This window comes from Lycium barbarum, chromosome 1, assembly GCF_019175385.1.
Source record: "Lycium barbarum isolate Lr01 chromosome 1, ASM1917538v2, whole genome shotgun sequence".
Lineage (NCBI taxonomy): Eukaryota > Viridiplantae > Streptophyta > Magnoliopsida > Solanales > Solanaceae > Lycium > Lycium barbarum.
Genome location: NC_083337.1, coordinates 45989882 through 46008809, shown reverse-complemented (window position 1 = coordinate 46008809; position 18928 = coordinate 45989882).

Genomic DNA, 18928 nt, shown 5'->3' with positions numbered 1-18928 from the left:
CATAGACACACATAAAAATACGCTACGAACTCGCTCGTGGCCTCGGAATTCACAACGAATGTCTCGTTGACCGAGTCAACCTCCGATACATTAATTCCAATTTACCAACCGAAGTCCCAAAATTCATCCGAGTGCATTGGGAACCAAACCAGATATACACATAAGTTCCAAATGACCATCGGATGATTCGAATCGACGGGTTTCTGAAAAAGGTCCGTTTACCTAAAAGTCAACTTTGAGTCAACTCTTTTTTTCACTTTAAACCCAAATTTCATAAAAAAATCGCCTGAATCAAGTCTAGACACCTCAGGAAGCTTGTCAACGATCCTCTCGGGTCAAAAGTGAGCTAATCAAGCTCAAAAAAGGGTCAAAAGGGTCAAAAATGCAATAACGACCAAATAAGTCATTACATCATATACCAGTTAAGCAATCGCTCGTCCTCGAGCGACAAGAAAGAGAGGACGAAAAATATTTGAATCGGCAATAACTGAAGATATCGGCCATGCATGTCGAACTACTCCTTACAGGAAAGATTCTCACCAAACAAGACTGAATCCCAACGGGTGATACAGGAACCACCAGAATAGTACTTCTCCAACACAGAACCATGGAAAACCGGATGAACATTCGACAGATCTGGTGAAAACTAACTCATAAAACACAGGATCGACACAATGAATAATCTCAAATAGGCCACTACATCTCAACTCATTTATTAGTCACAACTCTCTTAACTTAGTTCAAGCTCCAATTCTCATATCTCCATATTCGGATTTTCCTTGCAACTGATCCTCAAATAAATTAATCTCTTTACTCGAATTCTCCAATTGAGTAAAACCGCGAACCTAAACCCAACCAATAGGCCCTACAAACACTTTCAAAACCAACGCAATCCTCTAAAACATGGTCACAACCATAACCCATTCTGAACTGATGAAATACTCTGAGTTCGCTAACATTTCCTTCGCACTTACTAGAGTCGTTTCTCGTACTGCGATTTCTTATAAACATAAGAACACACATACCAAAATTCTGAACCCATAACTTACTCTGGTTAGAAAGAATCCTTGATTCATCTGCGATCTCTATGCAATTCCATCCCAAGATGTCCTCCCTACTGATTTATAATCAACTATACATTTTCTCGACTTGTCCACTTCCTAATTCTAATCAATTTATGATTATCCATACCGTAGTCAATCCTCGAATCCACTCCATCGAACACCATAATCTTAAGTCTCGTACACTAACTGAATCGCACCTAGAGATAATAGTAGGCCACAAACTCTATCCATTATAGTTTCCTTAACGCTTACCATTCTAAACTGAACACTCCCTAAATCCCGCGTATCACACAAATAGTCTCATTAACATCCTCATGTATCTCACTGAAACGTCCTTGCCCGAATTGCCATACCTGATTTCTAAAATGTATACCGAACTTAACTTAGTTAACCCATCATCGTCTATTCTATCATTTCAAGTACCCATGCTATCTCACCTCAAGTCTTACGAACCTTAATCCCCTGAACCCAATAGCAAGGTGACTCATTGTAATCCTTCAATTCTCTTATTTCATTTCACAACACTTTTATCACTATCAATCAACAAACGCTCAATTCCACTTGATCCTCTAAACTAATCATCCATCTAAGCCAAGCGAACAACCAAAACAATATCCAATTTCCTCAAATGTAAGTGAAACTACCAATACTCCTCAAGTCATTAACTCATCAGGTACGCCCATATTTGAAGTCATTTCTATCAGTCGATTACTAACTCCTCAGAAATCTACAACCCAGTCAATTTACCGATCAAACGATGTGCCCGTAGCATTAACTTAATAATTGAGTAGTCCTTTAACATCAACTAACTTATATCAAGAACAACCTTAGCACCAGTCGCAACCTTATCCTGACAACTATGCCAGATACCAATTTTCCCTTCCCACTCTCTCGAAAGTCCACATGTCCAAGATATTCTATGAGTCTCTCTTTGCTACGCGCTTTCCACCAAAGTCTTCCTTCATGTCCTTATTGTCAACTTCCTTTATTCATTACACACGATCACAATACATTGTCCACATTCGATGTCATCACTAAGCTTACACTTGTTCTCACATACCAAAATCCAATACTCTACCGTTGCTGAATCGTTGAACTGCCATAGGTTCGCCAGTGCCACGCACACCATCATAAAGCCCTGACGAAGCTAAATTCAACAGATCATATCATTGAGCAACCCACTGTTGTTATGCCATACATACACTTTTGTCACTTCCGAGCAACCCAACGCTGAAACATGGAGATCTTGTAACCCTTTAAACTATCTTCCCATTTCTTATGAACTCTCACAATAAATAATTCTAATCGCGACTCCACACAACAGCGGAGTCTAATCGTGACTCCACACAATCGAAACCTCAGGCCATAATTAGTGACTAAACTGAATCACGCATCCGAATCAGGATAACACATCTCGTACCATTCCAAACTGGTTATAGACCGACCGTTCGCATAAGAATTTAAGGATGAGTGTCCACCCTTCGTTGGTGATTAAGATAAGAAAGTTTAGATTCCAATTGGAATCGACTAGATACCAATTGTAATAAAGTCGCACAAGAGAATAAAAGAATTCAAAGTTTCATAAATGTCCTATAGCCTCTCGCATATAAGTACGAAGCTCATCATACTGATCCACAAGACTCTACTAGACACGCTCTTGTATTATAGATCGGGTAACCTAGGGCTATGCTACTAACATGTCACTACCCATTTTGACTAAGTCGTGCGGGCACTTATCTTTTTCACCTCGATAAGCGAACCCTCATCCGAACGACAATGAAAGACTTGAATAATATATCAAGCAAGCAAAAAAGAATAATTACTAAGTCTCAGAATAATATGTAGTAGGAATAGTGCAGAAATAAGGAAACACCCCCAGGATCTGATCTAAGTCATACAAGAGCATCTAATGAAAATATACAAGTCTGGAATAATAATACATAAATCTATCTATGTCTCAGAATAGAAATAATAAGACATAAATAGAAAGAGTCTTCAAGGCAGCGAACGTCTCGTGCTCACCCTGGAAACCCGATGCCATGCTGATGACGACTATTAGTCACGAGAGATGGAAGCAGACCCAACCTGATACACTGCATTCGTAAAGAAATGCAACAAGTGCAGGACAGTACAAAACAATAGTTCTGGTAGGTATCATGGGCCGACTAAGCATAGCTAACATAATTCAGACAATAAAGCAGGATAGACAGATAAATCAACAAGTATAAGTCAAACATAATCGAAGTCAAGCACACGTCATCCCCTAAGTAGAGCATCTAATCCCAAATGTGGTAAGTCTCAATATATCAAATTCGAAACCAACAACTCACGTAAAATACCAAATCTTCTCAATATAAGCCATGATGCAATGCAATGCAATAATGTATGAATGCAATGTAATGCCATGCAAATGTTGTGTACACATGTACTCCGGACGGAAATATCGACGTCTCGATAGCACAACACAAGGTGACTTGCTAAGTCTAAGGGTCACTCATCTCGGATCTTTACCCAATTGATAGACGAGACCCCGAATCTTTGCCCACGGGGGGTTCTCACCGGTACCACCCTGGGGGACCCGCGAAGTCCATATACTATGTCGCTCCGTATCACACAATATAGAGACGACCTTTCCACCCTTCACGCCTGCTGACCATCTCGTATCACACAACACAGAATGGGTGCGCAATTAGTATAAAACCTCCCAAGTATTTCAAAACAACATAGGCACATTACCTCGGATCACGGACTCTCATCTCTCTTTCATACAATCCATGATTCCGGAACAACCATCGGACATCAGACTACTCACATCACTCTCATGCAAACTAAGCTCAGCTCATCACAGTGTTTCATCAAGTGTCAACAATGTATCAATAGTATATCAACAATATATCATGACAGATGAGAATAAGTGCAATGCGTATATCAACATCAAGTATCAGCTCAATATCACAAGTACCAACAATGAGTACGCCAACAACATATCAATGTCACAAGTACCAACATGGGTACGCCAATAATATATCAGTGTCACAAGTACATAAGTAGGTATGCCAACAATATCATGAAAGAATAAACAAGTCCTATAGAATTCTATCCTCATATCAACATCAACTCATAAGATACTACAATATCACAATCCATATGGAACAACAAATCCCATATCTACTCTCAACACGTGTCATCAAGCCAATGTAACAGAACAGTAACTCACAACACAACGGGGTGGCTAGACCCAATCACGCAACAGGGCCCAACCTGAGATAGCATCCAACACAACTTCATACCTTAAGGTTTACAAGCTTTCTCCGATAATATAATCTAAATATATGCTTCTTTATACGAAGTGTCATCAAGGGTAAGCCATAACTTACTTGGATGGTCGAATAGCAACACCAACAATAACTCTATAGCCTTGCCCTTCTACTGAGCCTCAATATCAAAGAAGTCTAGGCATATTCGAAATCTATATTAGAAATCATAAAGAACGATACTAATATTGTTATCATTCAATTTAGGTTAAATCCAACCCTAGAATTTGGAAAAACATGGCCCACAAGGATAAAACAGGAAACTCGGGGGTAAAATATAAAATTAAGCACTAGGTGATCATAACCCAATAAATATTTGCTAAATTAACTCATGGAATCCCCTAATTTCGAAATTGAAGCAAATTCCTCAATTTTGGGTATAAACCCTAACTCTTTAATTCAAGGATTCAACTCTAATAATGGAAGATACATGATCAATAACCCTAGATTCATCATAATCTAGCATAAACTCCATCAATTTCCTCATTAATAAGCCTAGATATAACATTCATCAAAACCCACCTTTAGTCTTCCATTACTAAGGGCTAACAAGGAAAGAGGAATTCTTAAGATGATTAGGAACAATGAAATAGGTAAGAAGGTTTGGGAGAGCTTACCACCAAGAATCTTCACAATAATTCTCCAAGAAATGCTCCCAATATAAACCACTTTTGGAATAACAATGAATGAAAAGACTTGGTGTTTTATATCAAATAAATACCCCAGTCACTGCTCGATCACCCCTTTCGCGGTCACTTAGACTGCTTCAGCAGTGCCGCTCCAGTGGTGCATTAACCGCTACAGTGGTCAAGCCAAAATGTCCAGGACCGCTCCAGAGGCAGGGTGACCGCTCCAGTGGTACTGCTGTCGCGGTGCTGGTGCCGCCAAATCGGCCACCAGACACTAGAAACTTACCAAGTTTTCACAATTCAATCCGATTTTTTGACTAATTCCCGAGGCCATCTGCTCACATACTACATACATAGACACACATAAAAACACGCAAAGAACGCTCTCGTGGCCTCGAATTCCCAACGGAGATCTCGTGGACCGAGTCAACCTCCGATATATTAATTCCAATTTCCCAACCCAAGTCCCAAAATGCATTCGAGTGCATTAGGAACTGAACTAGATATACACACAAGTTTTAAATGACCATCCGGACCTCTCAAAATCGATGGATTTCTGAAAAAAGGTTCGTTTACCCAAAAGTCAACTCTTTTTTTCGCTTTAAGCCCAAATTTCATAAAAAGTCACCCGAATCAAGTCTAGACACCTCAAGAAGCGTGTCAATGGTCCCCTCGGGTCAAAAGTGAGCTAATCAAGCTCAGAAAAGGGTCAAAAATGCAATAACGACCAAAGAGGTCGTTACATTAGTCCTTTGTGTCACCCCCTTATAGTGTTCATTATTCAGTTTCCTCAACCTTGGTTGTAAACCTTTAAGTTTTAGCCATACATTTCTCATTTTTCCATAAGCAAGGTCCTATTGCCAAGCTTCCTCTACAGTGGAGGTGAATGAATCATGTTTCTTCCATACATCAAAGAACCTGAATGGAGCTTTAATGGTACTAATGCAGGAATATCGTTTGAGAAGGATGGGACAATGATTAGACATGTTGGATAAATCATACTCTATAGATATATGACTCCATTGCATCATCCAGTCATGATTTCCTAGAGCTCTATCAATTCTACTGTTGACACCTAATGTTTGACCTCCCATGATTTATTACCTAGACTCTTTGGATGACAAACAAAGTGAATCATGCATTTAAAAGGGTTAAAAGGATTTTTATAAAATTATTTGGGTCAGTGGTCACCCCTTTCAACTGGTGAACTAATTTCTGCAATATTAGAAATCATCTGGTAATTAATTGATATATTTTATGACATTTATAGGATATTTGTTAGATTTAATCAAAGAAAATCAATTTTAAATGATTATTTATTCAATTAGTTAAATTATCAAAATCAAAATTAGCAAATACATTATTCCCTTTAATCCAAAGAGTTTGAGTAATTAAAATAATTGACCATTTTACCCCTTAATCTTTAATTTTGTGTAATTGTATAATTTGTTAAAATTATTTTAATTATCTATGAATGTTTTAATTAGGTGAATTAATCAATTAGAGGGTCATTATTGCAAATTGGTTTTAATTATTTAATTGTTTACATTATGGCCACAATTGAACCAATCAGTTCATGATTGAGGTAATTGGGGTCATTTTTGCAAATTTGGCCTCCTAGTGACTTTAATTGAAATGGCCAAATTCATTTGGATCAAATTAATTAAGGTCATTAATGTAATTGAACCTTAATTGACTAATTAAGCTAAAAATGGCCATCATTGCAACAATCAATGAAGATTTAAAACCAATTAAGGCTATATTTGAAACGTTAAGCCCATTTGCATAATCGACCGTATTATAAATTAATTAGTAGGTTAATTACGTCCTGATTTGCTTATAATTAAAATATTATGGTAATAATTGATACCTTAATTTTATCCATTGACTAAAAATGCCCATACTACCCTTTATACGTACATATACATCAAATATACGTATATTATATACACTATATATATATAGGTGCCTATACATGAAAAATAAGGGGGGGGGGGGGGGGGAGGACATGTCCAATTTTTTTGGACCAGGTCCAGCCCAAACGGGCATGACCCGGCCCAACCTTTTTCTGATAAGGAGGCAACGCCCCTTTCATATTTTTATTTCACACCAAACACCCCTTCCCCATCTCTCTCTTTCCTCTTCCATGTAAAACACTAGCGCTGCCTGCATCCTCTCTCGTCTCTCATCGCCAAAAATGGCAAATGTTCAAAGGTCTCAGACCTTAGCCAGCCTTTGTACAACTAAAAGCATGAAAAAATTAATGTTTCAACATTTTTTGCTCGAAATCACTCCAAACACGGTATTAGCTTTTTCCTCTTTCGCTTTTCCTTTAATTTTCTAATCAAACATTGCAATTCCTGTGTTTGTTTGATTGTACGAACGAGTTGTCATTGCTTCTGAGAACTTAGCTTGGATCGATCCAAGATGGATCAGATCTGGCCGTGTGCTAGTTAGCTTTAGATCCTAGTCGTTAAAATTTTGATGTTGAATGTTTGTTTCTAAGAAACTCTTTTGTACCATATCGTTGGTTTTCAGTATTTTTCACAGGTTTGGGGTTCTATTTATAGAACCCCAACCTTACAAGTTAAAAAAAAAGTTTCAGAAGCCAAAAAGCTTGGGATTTGAATTAAAAGTCAAAACTTGAGCTTACCAGTATAATTTTAGGCTTTAACTTTAAGGTTTGTAACATCCCGTAACTTCGTATAGAGTGTGAAAGCATTATATGAGTCCTTTGGAACCTTATATGGTGGGTTACGTGCACGGCTTTAGGCTAAAGACCCAATAGGAGATGGTTAAAATGAAAATTCTCTACAGTTTCACGAAAATGAGGTTTGACGGTCGTCCTTTGTACCGTCGATCTGTTCGACGCTCCGTCCTTTGCACCATCGATTGTGAGGAAGAGAAAATTGCTCACTAGAAATTTCATGACTTTGACGGAGCAGATCGACGCTCCATCGTTTGTACCGTCGAATTGACCTAGCACAAAGACCATTCGACGAAACAAATCGACGCTCCATCGATCTGTTCAACGCTCCGTTGTTTGTACTGTCGATTGTGCCTGACGGGCTGAAAATATATAGGTTGCAAAATTTTAGTTTTTCTTCCATTCTTTTCACTCTCAAAAACCCTAAGAACGAAAATATCTCTCTAGGGCTCCAACACTAAGGTAAGAACATGTTAATCATTGGTTATCAATCCTAACATCAAACCCATGATCCTTAACATGATTTTTGTGACTAAAACCCAGGGTTTGCAACATAATTCTTCCTAAAGTGATTCAAGCTAGGGTTTGCGTGTTCTTCACTAGAAAAGTGAATTGTTAAACATTGTTTAACATACTAAGGTAGGTCTCTCTTTAAAAACCTCACCATTGATATATGTTTTCTTCTCAATGGTTCTTTATTGAATAAAACGGTGAACTTCTCATGCAAAACCCTAATTTATGTCTTTGCTTGTGGTTGGTGTGCGTGAGGGGACAAGCCCATATTAAACCTTGATTGTATTATCCTCTATATGTGTATATGAAATCATAATCATTTTCTTCTATAAGAGATGATCAGTGATGATGGTTAATTGTTGGTATTGATGACTTTACAAAGAAACTAAGACAAAGGAATCTTGTTTAAAGAAGTGGAAACGTTTTCAAGATTATCTAAAAACCATTGTTGACTTGGTTTCATTTTTCACGACCCAGCTAGGGGCCGCGACAGGTACCCGACGCTGACCACCGAGCACCCCTTATTTCCTCACTTGTCATAGTCATTTACGCTTGTTCATCATGCATAATTGTATGAAAATCATTTTCCGGTGGAAAACACAATCAGTCTATATATATATATATATATACAAATGCCTCACTAGGCCATCAAAATAATATATATAATATATACATGCATGCTGTAATAAACTTGTGAGACCATCTAACCCACACTATGCATCTACGAGCCTCTACTGACATACTATACATGCAGACGGAACAAGACTCCGTCATGCCCAAAATATACATATGTACCAAAAGGATAATCATAAGCACCTCCAGACAATGGAGTGCTTTCAATCAGCTGACAACTCCTAAGAATCCGGGTCGAGCTCGCCTCCCTGTCTACCTGTGGGCATGAACACAACGTCCAAAGAAAATGGACGTCAGTATGAATGTTGTACTGAGTATGAGAGGAATGAACAATAACAACACGTCAAGAAGGTAAAGGAGGCATCAAGTATGGAGCAATAGTACCTGACTGGGAATCATATGAAAAGTAATGCATGCTGACTTACTTTTATGCTTATCATCATCTCATGTATGCATACCATAAGTATATATATATAAACTGCCCGACCATATAGGTGTGGTGTGATAATAAGTAACATTAGCCCGCGTCCAGGCCTCCCGCGTCCGGGGTACCATCTCATGCCGCCCACTAGTGGTGTCTGCCCATGCCAACTGGCCATGGTGTATCGTATAGTTGCCCACTTTCGCGGTGACTGCCCGGCCAACTAGGCCCGGTGTGATGCAATCATGAAATGCTCATCATAAAATACTTATAATAATATGCTTATCAAAATATACTTTTCATCGTACATGCATAAAGACTCTAGGACAACTGCATTCTATCGAGGTGACGTAAGGTCGTGAACCCTCGATTCCATTATGAACATATATGAACATTCTGCCTCACCTTGAAAGGATTAGTATATAAGGTGAGTGTATCCGAGGAACAACATCATTTACTTTATAAGAACGTCATATCACATCTATTGACTCATATGGCTATTCATGATCTTAGGCTTTTGGCTTTTCGGGATATAGGAGAATCATGGAAAGGGAGAAGAATCATATTATGGGATTCATGCCATAGAAAGAAAAGGACTAGCCTCACATACCTTGTCGTTTAGCTACGTTATCGATCACTTGTCTTCCTTCGAGGTCACGTCGTTACCTTCACGAGAGAATCGTATTAACATTAGTTAATCGACTATAAGAAAGCGTCGTTATCTCTAGAGAAAATTGGGCAGCATTTCTTTTGTTTCTACAACTTTTCCCGTGTCCAATCTCAATTCCTAAACTCTCACAACAACACTCACAATATTGTAATCAACAATCATCATTTATAAACATTGCGCAAAATCCACCGTTTTTTTCCAAATTTCCACATTTATAGGTTCTAGCTTATTATCATATTTTCTCATACAACACACCCATTTCATAGTCTACACGTCGTTTATAACATCTTTATACTCACAACACATCAACATTCATGGTTCAACCCCACTATCATTCAAGTGTAGCACTATTCACATTTTATGACCCATTTATTTCACTCCTCTATAATCCAAGTGTTTCAACCCTTCCATACATTAAATAACATGTAACTGCCATAAAACTTACCTTAAATAGCATTGGAATAAGTCTTGAGCAATAATACTCCTTGTAGGCCAAAACCCTATTTCACTTCCCTTGCAATTTCTTGGTGTAGATGAATCTTAATGAATTTCACACTCTTGATTTCATGGGTTTGATGTTACTGATCTTGATTTCCCTTTGATTCCCTTAAATTTTGTGGATGAAATGTGATAAGTTCTAGAAGGTTCTTGAAGGTTGTGGATGAAATATGAATGGAAATGAATGAGAAGGTCACTTATAGTAATCACCAAATCTGATTTTTAATGAACAGTCATCGGGGTGTACAGTGGTCGTAAACCACAGTTTACGGACCGTATACCAGTTTACGGGCTGTATAACGTGGTCGTATTTAAGCATATTAAAAACAGAAGGGTTTGCTGGAGGTCATGATGGTTTACGGCCACAGTTTACGGGCCGTATTTCAATTTACGGTCCGTAAACTGGGTCGTGTTTTACCATTTAAGCTTTGGACAGAAAGTTGAAATTTTTGAAATGTTGAAGGACGATGGCACTTTACAGGCCGTATTCCATTTTACGACCACTGGCTAAAATGAAATTCTACAACTTTCTTATTTCCAAAAATTCATGAATCGTCATCCCCTACTTAGTAAGACGTCGCACACTCATGCCCTTCGTTGGTCTATTCATTGTACATGTACGGGGACTTTTCCGAGGTGTAACATTCTTCCCCCCTTTTTGGAACATTCGTCCTCGAATGTTAAAATACTCGGGAATCCTAGAAAAATTTTGCCAGAGTTTCCCCTGTAAACTAGTATTACCAACCTGTCACAGCAACCCACAATATCACTGCCCCACAGGGCCATAACACAATGAGATTTTTGGGAAGTACTGGGAATAGGGGTACTCAGATACTATAATTATTACACTTCATTTAATGCATACATACCTTATAACCTCGGCGTGTCATCATGAACCTCTAACTTTTGGAAATAAGGAGGCTATGAACACATTTATGGAATTATAATCATAGGAATCATGCCTTGAAAGAAAGGGACGAGCCTTAACATACCTGGAAGATAATTTCTCGACTCCCAACTTACTTCCTGTCTCGCAATTCACTTAAGATTATGCGTATCCTCGTAATCTACATATACAACCATTCACATCATTGTTAGGCTTGTCATCATGCTTGTCTCAAGACTTTAATTAAAATCCTTTTAGATTCTATCGAAATTCGGGCAGCATCTCCCCTGTTTATATGCCTAGCCCGAAATCATTATATCAACAACCAATCAACAACAACAATACCATCATCATCAATACCATTATCCATACCAATATACTCCCTAAAACATCCCACACGATGTCTTCTAATTTCTCAACTAACCAACTTGTGATACGACTATTTAATAACTTTATTTCCGTAAAGAAGTCGAAATTAATACCAATAATAACAACAACAATACCCTCAACATTCTAAAAGATAATTGTATATATTTTCATCCAAAATTCTCTTCAAACCTCAATCCATAAGCCAACAACAACAACACAACAACTACAACTTTTATTTCTTGCAAATATTCCTTAATCAAGGTTGATAAAGAGAAGATTCAATGATTCATACCTTTTATTTACTAAAGTGGCAAGATCTTCAATATTTACTTGTTCCCAAGCTCATTCCAACACCAAACGAAATTATAATCGCGTCTACGCGTTGTCCGGACCTCGATTGATATTCCGTAACTTGAAATTTGCTCAAAATCCTCAAATCTATGTGAGCTTTAAGAGCCCTTTTATGGCAGAATTTTATGGAAATGTTCAGAGTTTTTGATGAAGAAAAATGGGGTTTTAACTCATTTATAGTAGCCAAGGTCGGCAGTACTGTAGCGACACTGTAGCAGCCCTATTTCTGCGTTGACAGTTCAGTTTGTAATGTTCACAATTCCAGGGTCATACCCGACTATGAAACCATAGGTTCTACTACGACGAGAATGAGAGGCGTAACATTCTCCCCCCCCCCCCCTCCCCCCTAACCCCCCATCCAGGAACGTTCATCCCCGAATGTTCAAACAAACATGGGATATAAAAATTTCGGCATAGTTTCCCCTGTACATATACCCATCCAACCTATACACAGTAACCCAAACGATGTCACACAAGGCCACATATTACAACATAGAATACTATGGCCTCACACGACCAATCACGATAACTGAAAATGGAATAATACCTGGGGGCGATGATGCCTCTGACTGAACCTCTTGTACCGCTGGAAACAAATGCGGGTACTTAATCTTCATTGCCTCTTCTACTTCCCAAGTCACCTCTTCAACATTCTTATTCCTCCATAAAACTTTAATTGAAGCTACATTCTTGGTTCGTAACTAACGAACCTGCCTGTCCAATATGGCCGCTAGAACCTCTTCGTATGATATCTGCTCAGTCACCTTGATATCATCCACTGGTACAACTCTTGAAGGATCTTTGATATATTTACGAAGCATAGACACATGAAATACCAGATGTACCGACTCTAACTCAGAAGGCAATTCTATCTCATATGGCTTCGTGCCCACAGTATGAATGATCTTATATGGACCAATATATCGAGGGCTCAACTTACCCTTCTTGCCAAACCTCATCACTCCCTTCATAGGCGAAACTTTCAAGAACACCCAATCGCCTATCTCAAACTGTAGCTTACGTCGCCGATTATCCGCATAGGATTTCTGTTGACCCTGAGTTGTTAGCAATCTTTCTCGAATCACTTTCACCTTATCAACTGCTTATTGAATTAAGTCTGGGCCTACTAACTGATGCTCCCTGACATCAAACCATCTTATGGGCGATCTACATCTCCGCCCATATAAGGCCTCATAAGGAGCCATCTGAATACTGGAAGGGTAACTGTTGTTATAGGAAAACTCGATAAGAAGCAAATGATCATCCCAACTACCTTGGAAGTCAATAACACAAGCTCTCAGCATATCCTCAAGTGTCTGTATAGTACGCTACGCTTGTCCATCTGTCTGCAGATGAAACGTAGTACTAAGACTCACCTTGAGTCCCCAATCCATTCTGAAAAGACTTCCAGAAATTAGCTATAAACTGTGTTCCCCTATCTGAGATAATGGTCACGGGAACACCATGAAGTAGTACAATCTCTTTAAGATAAAGCTTTGCGTAATACTCGGCTGCATAAGTAGTTCTGACAGGCAGAAAGTGGGCTAACTTTGTGAGTCTATCAACTAAAACCCATATGGAATCATACTTCCGCAGAGTACGGGGCAAACCTGTAATGAAATCTATATTAATTACCTCCCACTTCCATGTCAGAATCTCCATAGCCTACAATAGACCTTCGGACTTCTGGTACTCTATTTTGACATGCTAACAATTCGGACACTGAGCAACAAACTCCGCTACATCTTTCTTCATACCATCCCACCAATAAACTTCCTTGAGATCATGGTACATCTTTGTTGAGCCTGGGTGAATAGAATAGCAAGAGTAATGTGCTTCGCCCATAACCTGCTGATGAAGCCCTGCAACGTTAGGGACGCACAATCTACCTCTATATCGAAGTAATCCATCTTCTGTAATCACAAAGGGTGTCTTTTCCTTCTGAGGTGTTGTATCTCGGTAATGAACTAAAACAGGATCCTTATACTGACGCTCCTTTATCTCTACTACCTAGGATGACACCGCTGCGTCTTGAACAGTAACTCCTGCATCACCTGAATCTATCATTTGAACTCCGAGCCTAGCTAATTGATGAACTTCACGGACCATTTCTCTTTTCTCTGGCGGCACATATGACAAGCTACCCATGGATTTACGGCTAAGGGAATCGACTACTACATTAGCTTTCCCAAGATGGTGCAGAATATTCATATCATAATCCTTTAGCAGCTCTAGCCATCGCCTTTGTCGTAAGTTCAAGTCCTTCTGCTTAAACATGTACTGGAGACTCTTATGATCAGTATAGATATCTACATGGACACCGTATAAGTAGTGCCTCCATCTTTTCAAAGCATGAATCACTGCCGCTAGCTCAAGATCATGGGTTGGATAATTCTTCTCGTGCTTCTTCAACTGGCTAGAAGCATAAGCGATAACCTTACCGTGCTGCATCAACACATAGCCCAATCCAACACCTGAAGCATAACAATATACCACATAGCCATCTGCTTCTTCTGAAAGTGTCAAAATGGTGCTGAAGTCAACTTATCCTTTAACGTCTGAAAACTCTGCTCACAGGCATTTTTCCATTGGAACTTTGCTGATTTCTGGGTCAACTTAGTAAATAGGGCTAAAAGAGAGGAAAATCCTTCTACGAACCTTCTATAATATCCTGCCAGGCCTAAGAAACTACGTATCTCTGTTGGTGCTGTAGGCCTTGGCCAATTCTTCACAACCTGAATCTTTTGGGCATCCACTCTAATGCCTTCTTCCGAAATAATACGACCCGGAAAAGCCACAGAGTTCAACCAGAAATCACATTTCGAAAACCTGTCATACCGCTCTCTACCTCGAAGAATTCCAAGCATTGTTCGTAGATGTTCTGCATGATCAGCCTCTCATGACAAATAAACCAGAATATCATCTATAAACACAATTACGAAAAAATGTAGGAAGGGTCTGAATACACGATTCATCAAATTCATGAATACTGCTGGGGCATTAGTTAGCCCGAACGACATAACACGAAACTCATAGTGGCTATATCTAGTCCAGAATGCCGTCTTCGAAATGTCTTCCTCCTTCACCCTAACCTGGTGGTACCCTAATCTCAAGTCTATCTTCGAGAAATATTTGGCACCTTGCAACTAATCGAATAAATCATCGATCCTCGGGAGCGGATACTTATTCTTTACAGTCACTTTATTCAATTTCCTATAATCAATACATTTTCGTAAGGAGCCATCCTTCTTTCTTACGAATAATACCGGTGCTCCCCACGGTGATGTGTTGGGCCTAATAAAGCCCTTTTCAAGTAAATCTTTCAACTGCTCCTTCAATTCTTTCAACTCCGCAGGTGTCATCCCATACGAAGGAATAGATATTGGCTAAGTATCTGACAATAGGTCAATAGTGAAATCAATCTCCCTCTGTAGGGGAATACCTGGAAGCTTATCTGGAAACTCATTAATCACAGGAACAGACTGAAGAGTCGGTGACTCTGCTTGTACATCCTGAACCCGAAACAGATGATAGATGTACCCTTTTCTGATCATCTTCGTTACTTTAAGGTGAGAAATAAACCTACCCCTCGGCGAAGCAGCATTGCCGTTCCACTCTAGGACTAGCTCGCCGGGGAACTGAAATCGAACTATCTTCGCTCTGCAATCAACATTGTCATAACAGGAAGCTAACCAATCCATACCCATAAGAGCATCTAACTCAGTCAAATCTAACTCAATCAAATCTGCTATGGTGTGGCGGTCAGGAACTATAACAACACATCCCCGTTATACTCGCCTAGATATAACCGGATCACTAACTGGCGTAGACACCTCAAAAGTTTTAGTCAACTCGGGCTCTATCCCAAACTTGCCGGCAACAAAGGTGGAACCTGGGTCAATATATGCATACACATCAAATGATGAGACTGATAATACCTGTAACAACATCAGGAGATGTCTCACGATCCTATTTACCGGCTAGTGCATATATGCGGTGCTGAGGGCCGCTCAAGCTGGATACTCCACTCCTCTCTCTACCTCGCCCTGCTGGTGTCTGAGAAACATGCCCTGAAGGGCGTACCGCAGAAGAAGAACCAGCCACAGACCCTATGGGCTGAACCATACCCCCACTCTCTCTCGTCGGATATTGCCGCATCCTATGACCTGGCAGGCCATAAGAATAACAAACATCGAAGCCCAGCCAACGCTGACCAGCATGTAGCCGGCCACACTGGGCCCACCGCGGCAAAGGGGGCCTCATCTGGCTTGACTCCAGTCTGTACTAAGAGCCTGATGCTCTAGAACTCTGGCCCGCTCCAGACTAAGAAGACCGATCAAACCTCGGACTTAAAAACCGCGGAGGTGAACTCCCTGCTGAATGGAATGGATATCGGGAGTCCTGCGGTCTCTGTCCTCCCCTAGACTTACCCCCGATCTCTAAAGTCCTAGCCCTCTTGCCATGGCCCCGATCACGGTCATGATCTGTCCTCCTCTGACGCTTATGATCTTCCAGATTCTGTGAATATGCCTATATAAGGGAGATATCCATGCCTGGCTGTAATGCAGCAGTCGTACAAGAATCTATCAAATGTGGCCCTAGACCAGCCACAAAATGATAAACTCTGTCCTCCATCTCAGCCACCATGGCTGGAGCATAGCCGGCCATAGAATCAAAATACACGCAGTACTCCTGGACACTAATACTGCCCTGCTCAATATGTAGAAATCTATCTGTTCGGGATCGTCTGACCTCAGGAGGTAGATAATGGCGAATAAAAGCATCTCAAAACTTTTGCCTCACAGCTGGAGGGGCATCTCTCCCAGAGATAACTCCCAAGTCGGATACCACTGTACTACAATACTACGGAGCCTGTACGAATCCAACTCTATAGACTCAACCTCATCCGCGTGCATAACCCTCAAGGTCCTCTGCATACCATCAATGAAATCCTGGGAGTCCATATTTTGCTTTATGACCGAAAAATCTAACGGTCCTAACCCAAGGAAGGTCTTAACCCTTGAACTACCAGCCCTGTCTACCTGGTCAACACCAAATCCCTGCCGCTGAGACTAGGCGGCTACTAATCTGGTCAATAACTGTACAGCATCCAGCACATCCTGACCCGGAGCATCTGGCAGAGGAACTGGGCCAGGTGCTGGAGGCAGGGTATGCGATGTCTTAGACGGTCCCTCACTCTAAATCTCATTTTGGGCCTTCGTAGCCTGCCGAGTGCGGCTAGTGGCCTCACATGTCGCCCTCTTGCCCTTTTGGGCAGCTGTAGCTTTCTTGCGGGGGTATCGCTGAAATCATAACAATTCATCGGAAGCAAACGCTTAACACATTGCTCGATCGCACAATCTAAGAGAGAAAGAACGACATCATCCTAAATGTCCTATAACCTCTTTTTTATAAGTATGGTGCACAACACGCCCATAAAGAAGACTCTACTAGACACGGTTTGTAGACAACCATAGGACGGAGCTGCTATGATACCACTTATGTCACGACCCAAACCGATGAGTCGTGACGAGTGTCTGACATCTAGCGACCAAACACCCCTAAACGCATATCTGAACATCAAGGGCCCATAAATGACATAAACTGATCTTATGAAAGGAAAACATCAAAAAAAAACTTTGTACAATATGTATACACACATACATACTGAAGAACAGTGCAAGCTAGCTAGGCTGCTACATATACTGTACACAAAAGAATGGGAGCTAACAAGGCTACATCATCTGACTAATACATACAACTGTCTACAGACCACTACTGGAATGAAAGCTGTAGAAAAGACGGGACAGGGCCTCGTCATACCCATATAGATGTACATATCAAAAGGGCTAGCATAACAAAATAGACTGCAACTCTAAATCAATGGAGCGCACTGATCACTGCTGGATAGAAGTCCTACTAAGCTGGGCCACCTATCGGTTTACCTGAACCTACAGGCATGGACGCAACCCCCCGAGTAACGGGGAGTCAGTACGGATAATGTACTGAGTATGTAAGGAAAAATAATAACAAGTACATAGAAGTCATGAGAGACATCAGAAACATGAAAGCTAATCCCAATATCTAAATGCTTCTATAGCTAACGTCTGAGAATATCTACATACTTTGTATAACTGAAACTACCTTTAAGGGCGTATGATATGCATAGGTCATAATATAACTGATAATGTTGTGGAACGTACAGCCCGATCCATATATCATATAATAGTGCCGAGGAACATACGACCCGATCCATATATAATATAATAGTAGTGCCGAGAAACGTATGGCCAGATCCATAAATAATAATATAATAGTGCGTATATAACGCCTTCTGGTCACGGGTCAATGTGCATATGAACATGGATGCAATGCATAAATAAAATGAATACATAGAACTCTCGGAGTGACATGAGGTCGTACTATCTCCGATGAACATTCTTTGAGCTAACATCATCAATATAAGAAATCTCAAGACCTATGAACAGAAGGAACAATCATAGACGGGGCATAGGAACATCAGAGACTGAAGTACTCCTAGTGCTCCGAAGAGTAGAGTAATATGAAAGCTCGTTTACTTGCTTGTTCGTTCATATTATAAGATCATGCCAAAAATGAAAGAAAGGTTAGCCTTAACATACCTTGAAGTATACCCAATCGTCCAACTTCTACCTCTCGAACTTGGAAGTCTACAATTAAGATAACGTAAGGCTTAATTAGACTATTTACCTCGCTTACTAATCATTTTAAATACGAATAGAGCTTGATAAATTATGGGCAACATTTCCCTTATAAGCTTAACAACCCTTCAACTTCCCATTCAATCCAACATCAACCACAACAACAATAACAACACTTCTATATAAATATTTA